The 5,776-nt window shown below is 56.2% G+C and overlaps 1 protein-coding gene across 2 annotated transcripts in view; it reads right to left on the bottom strand.

The window, feature by feature from the left end:
- Positions 1–5,776, bottom strand: part of CARHSP1 (calcium regulated heat stable protein 1) — a 12,119-nt gene that overhangs the window by 5,111 nt on the left and 1,232 nt on the right. The gene's annotated exons all lie outside the window — the stretch shown is intronic.

The following is a 5,776-nucleotide window of genomic DNA, read 5'->3' as shown; positions in this document are numbered from 1 at the left end:
AAAAAAAAAAAAAAAAAAAAAAAAAAAAAAAAAAAAAAGGCAGGATCTCACTCTGTCACCCAGGCTGGAGTGCAGTGACGAAATCATGGCTCACTGAAGCCTCTCAACCTCCTGGGCTCAGGTGATCTGCCCACCCCAGCCTCCCAGGTAGTGGGACTACAGGCACGTGCCACCGCACCAAGCTCTGTTTTTCTATTTTTAGCAGAGACAGGGTTTCGTTATGTTGCCCAGGCCAGTCAAGAGGTCCTGGGCTCAAGCGATCAGTCTACCTCGGCCTCCCAAAGAGCTGGGATTATAGACGTGAACCACGGCACCCAGCCTCCAACGCTCATTCTTAGCCAGCATTAGGAACCAAAGCCCCAGCTGGCCATGACTGCATTGGTGTGTGCTCAGCACTGTGCCCAACCCAGCAGTTGGTGGCTATATTCCTGCTCACCTGACAGTAGAAGAAACTGAGGTACAGGGAGCAGATGTGACTGGGGCGGGGCCTCCTGGGAGACCCAGGAGCTTTATCCAGCCTCTCATGGCCCATCTGGGCTGGAGAGCAGCTGGGGTGGCCAGACCAAGCCTGGCCAAGGGCCACCTAACTCCCCAGAAGGCCCAGCAAAGAGGACTGAATGGCCTCAGTGCGGGGGAGGGCCGGGCAAAGTCCAGCTGGAAAGAAAATAGCTGGGGGTGGGTAGCCAAGCACCCAGGAGCCAGCTCTGAGGCCCTGGCCAGCCACTGTTGTGTCCCCTCCACAATACACACATACACCAAGACGGGGACACACAGCAGCCCCAGCCCCGCCCACCAGCACGTCCCAGCTTCCAGCCAGCGACTGCTCTCCCAGTAACACCAGGCATGCCCTTGTAGTGTCCCCGAGAGAAGGCAGGGCCCACCCTCTGTGACTAGCCTTCAGCTCCCCACAGCTGGGGAAGGAAAGAGGCTGGAAACAGACCTGCCTCTCAAGCCAGCTGGAGGTTCAGGGCCAGACCAGGGATGAGCCTCGGGCCTGCAACAAACTCGGACCAAATGTCATGCCCAAGGCACATCATGACTGCCAAGCTGCGTGTACATGTGTGCTTGTGTGTGCACATGTACGTAGCTGTGTGTATGCACATGTGTGTGTATATGTGAGCTACGTGTGTATGTGCCCACACCAGCTTGTCCCTGCATCTGAGCGCACACACGTGTCTGCATGCACAAACTTGTTGCTGTCTGTACGCACAGGCCCATGGACCAGGGGAACCTTCCTCACCTCATACACTGGGCACTGTGCTGCCATAGAAGACCTTGAACACTGCCACTTCCTAGTCAACCAACAGATGGGGGAGTGGAACAGACCATTACTACCACCACCACAGCAGTGTCCTGGGGCCAGCCTGCTTACTACAACACTTCACACAGCTCAGCTCATTCCATCCCCATTTCACTAATGGGAGGACAAGACAAGAGACACAGTCAAGTAACTTGCCCAGGGTCGCCCAGCGAATGAAAACCGTGGTGAAATACACAGTATGTCAGACAGCGGAAATGCTATGGAGAAAAAGCCTGCAGAAGGGTGAGGTGCCCAGCTGGCCATGCACCCCCTTCCCCAGTCAGCCCCCAGGCTCCGATGAGTGCCCAGCCAAGGTAGGAAGCCACTCCCACCCTGACTGCCCCAGGGACGGGTGTGTCAGCAGGGAGAAGGGGCCTCGGCCCAAAATAGCCTGGGAATTTTCCATAGGCTCTGCAGCTCCTCCTGGAAGGTTCTGGAGCTCAGCTGGGCACCAAGACTCTGGCTTTCCCAGCTCCTGCTCAGCCTACCCCCATATGTGGAGACTTAGGACCCAGTCATGCAACACCCCTGTTGCCCACTCCCCCGTGTCCTGCCCCCCTGGCCTGAAAGCCCACCACCCACATCAACAGGGGTTAAGCAGCCAGGAGCTTACTGCAAGGTGGGCTTTAGCAGTGCCATCAGCCATCTGTACTCTAGTGAGAGGGAGCCCTGACAAAGAGCACTATCAGCCATTTACACTCTAGTGACAGAGAGCTCACTGAAAGAGACTCCGTTCATTTTTCTGTGAGACAATCTCACTCTGTTGCCCAGGATGGAGTGCAGTGGCACGATCTTGGCCCAATGCACCCCCCCACCTCCCAGGTTCAAGCAATTCTCCTGCCTTAGCCTTCTGAGTAGCTGGGACTACAGGCACGCCCAGCTAATTTTTGTATTTTTAGTAGAGGCGGGGTTTCACCATGTTGGCCAAGCTGGTCTGGAACTCCTGACCTCAGATGATCCACCAATTTCAGCCTCCCAAAGTGCTGGGATTACAGGCATGAACCACCACATCCAGCCAGAGACTCCATTCTTGACAGCTTCAGCCCCTTTATTGAAGACAGGACGACAGAAGGCAGGGGGTAAGAGTTCAAGTCAGACACCTCATTCTTGGCAAAGCAAGAACATCTCCAGGCCGGGCGCGGTGGCTCACGCCTGTAATCCCAGCACTTTGGGAGGCCGAGGCGGGTGGATCACGAGGTCAAGAGATCGAGACCATCCTGGTCAACATGGTGAAACCCTGTCTCTACTAAAACTACAAAAAATTAGCTGGGCATGGTGGCACGTGCCTGTAATCCCAGCTACTCAGGAGGCTGAGGCAGGAGAATTGCCTGAACCCAGGAGGCGGAGGTTGCGGTGAGCCGAGATCGTGCCATTGCACTCCAGCCTGGGTAACAGGAGTGAAACTCCGTCTCAAAAAAAAAAAAAAGAACATCTCCAAGCTTGCTCTGCAAAAGGAGGGTGTCTTGAGCCTTCCATGGGATGCTGACTGGGGAACGCCAGGGCCGGGCATCGTGTTGAGACAGCTTCCAGCCCAGGGCCAGACCACTGCTGGCAGGCGTGGGGGATGGATACTGGCCAGCACTATGGGGATGGGGCAAGCTGTGCTTTCATACACCCTACAGCCACTGTCCGCAGATTCAGCATCACACCCTGTTGGGGGTTTACAAACATCAACTACATGCATCTAAACATCAACCCAACAGGGCAGGCACTTTTAGATCCCCGTTTTCCAGATGAGGAAACGAAGGCACAGAAGTCTAAGGCAGTGCTTCTAGTTCTACTTTAGTGTGGTCAGGAATCTCTGGGAACCTTGTTCAAAGGCAGATTGCAATTCAGTAGCTGTGGGGTGGGGCCTAAGAGTCTTCATTTCTTTTTCTTTTTTTTTTTTTTTCTTGACATGGAGTCTCACTCTGTCAACCAGGCTGGAGTGCAGTGGTACAATCTTGGCTCACTGCAACCTCTGCCTCAAAGGTTCAAGTGATTTCCCTACCTCAGCCTCCCCAATAGCTGGGACTACAGGCATATGCCACCACGCCCAGCTAGTTCTTTGTATTTTTAGTAGAGATGGAATTTCCCGGTGTGAACTAGGATGGTCTCAATCTCCTGACCTCGTGATCCACCCACCTTGGCCTCCCAAAGTGCTGGGATTACAGGCGTGAGCCACCACGACTGGCCCTTTTTTCTTTCTTTTTTTTTTGGGGGGGGTGGGTGGGAGGGACAGGTTCTTGCCTTGTCACCCAAGCTGGAGTTCAGTGGTGGTGCAATCATGGCTCACTATATCTCAATCTCCTGGGCTCAAGGGATCCTCTCAACAGCCTCCCAAGTAGCTGGGACTACAGGCGTGTACTACCATACCCAGTTAATTTTTTTATTTTTTGTAGAGACAAGGTCTCACAATATTGTCCAGGCTGGTCTCGACCTCTCAGGCTCAAGCAATCCTCCCACTTCAGCCTCTGAAAGTGCTGGGATTACAGGCTCAAGATTCTACACTTCTAAGGAGCTCCCAGCAAGGCAGCTGTCCCCGGCCCAGGGAACACAGCAGTAGGCCGGCTTGTACTAGCCCATCTCACAGCCCAAGGCTTATGAGTGCAAGAAGTGGAAGGGAAATTGGACAGGGGCCGGGATGAGGCGCTACAAGAGTAACGAAGTTACCTTAGTGCACCTGGGTTCCTCCTCTGTAAACAGACATAGACACTGAGCTGACCCATCCCTGTCCCCAGCGCAGCTGAGCCCTAGCCTGGCAGAACTGCGGGCACGTGGGTCGAGAGGCGGAGCGTGTCAGCTGAGCCCAAATAGAAGGGTCCCTAGTAGCGACAGAGACTGAGAACTAGCCAGAGATTGACGCAGCAGCTTTGAGCTGGCCTAGCCACATTCCCCTCTATTGTTCCTGGGAGAGCCGGGGTCTGGCAATCGAGGAGTGGAGAGAGAGATGGGGGAGGGACAGGAAGGGGTGGACGTTGGAGAGTTCAGGAGGAGGGATGGAGGCAAAGGGGAGGGGGCCGCGAGGCTGGTGCCAGCCCTCCGCTGGCCAAGGACCCAAGGCCAGCAGCACCAGCCACAGGGAAGTGCAAACAGGCGGGCGGGGAGGGTGCGGCCCCACGCCCACGTCCACCCGGAGCCCCCTCCCAGGCCCAGGCCAGCTGGGAATAGCTCTTCCGTCCTCCTCCTCAGGAGCTTCCCAGTCCTGGGAAGGGGCCGGAAATCTGCGGAGTACACCGAGAACCCAAAGGAATGTCTAAGATTGCCGCTGCCTCTGCTCTCATTAGCACCCCTGGAAGGCCTCCACCGGTCGGGCGACCCCGCCCAGCAGAGAAACAGTCACCCCACCGCCACCACCCACCTGGGACGCTGCTCCCGCCCCAGCTCTCAGCCTGGACTGCCCCTCCCGGGGGAAGCCCAAGCCCTCCTTCTCACCAGCAACCCCACTCTACACTCTTTCCCCATTCAATCTTTCCATCCTTCCCTACATTCTCGGGGGTGGGGGGGTGGGGGGGGCTTTGGCTCACACCTGAGATTCAGCCCTAACTGCTCTCCACTCCCTCTGTGACCCCTGCCAAGCAACTGCACAGTCCCACGTCTGAGTTTCCTCTTCTGTCAAAGGGGACAGCAACGGTGCTGTGTCGCGGAAGTTGTGCAGATGGTGCCACGACAATGCCAGGCGCACGGCGGGCTCAGTCAACAATAGTTGTGCGGCTGACGGTGGGACTGTCAGGCCTGGGCCATCTGAAATCCCCTTCCCTCCCACTCCTGCCCCTGCTGATGGAACGGAAACCAAATGCGCTGGCTTTGACACTCCGAGGAACAAAGACCGTTCCCCCACCTAGGGGACCCGCCGTCAACCACCCTCAACCCCACCCCAGGGCCCCACGCAGGGCCTAGCTCAGCTCATTTGAATTCCAAAGCATCTACTCTGAGCCGGGATCTGCGACTCTTTCTTGCCCTGGAGGGACCAGTAACGAGAACCCACGGTCATCACCGATGCCACCCAGGGAGTGCGGAGGGCTGTGGGGTATCCAAGGAGGACCCGAAGCCCAGAGGAGCGCCAAAGGCCCGGAGAGAGGGAGGACAGAGGCAGAGAGCGGCTGGACAAGGAAATGGCTGAAGATAACAGGGAGCCCTGCTGAGAAGTCGGGACTTAGACGACAATGGCACTTCAGTGGACGATTTTCAGCGGCGGCGGGGGAGGTGGAGGGTTGATCTGAGCGGATTGGTTTTACAAGTTCGCTCTGGCTTCAGCATGGGGAGCAAACGAGAGGGGCAAGACTGGGCACAGAGAGACTGAGAAATATTAAAAAGCAAATTAAAAAAACATAGTGGCGCAGGACGCGAGGGCTCACGCCTGTAATCCCAGCTCAACATTTTGGCAGGCCGAGGCGGGCGGATCACGAGGTCAAGAAATCGAGACCATCCTGGCCAACAGGGTGAAACCCCGTCTCTACAAAAAATACAAAAATTAGCCGGGCGTGGTGGAGCGCG

Source organism: Cebus imitator, unplaced genomic scaffold (genome assembly GCF_001604975.1).
Source record: "Cebus imitator isolate Cc_AM_T3 unplaced genomic scaffold, Cebus_imitator-1.0 Scaffold4, whole genome shotgun sequence".
Classification (NCBI taxonomy): Eukaryota; Metazoa; Chordata; class Mammalia; order Primates; family Cebidae; genus Cebus; species Cebus imitator.
The sequence above is the reverse complement of the archived record's forward strand: the minus strand, read 5'-3'. Positions and strand labels throughout refer to the sequence as shown.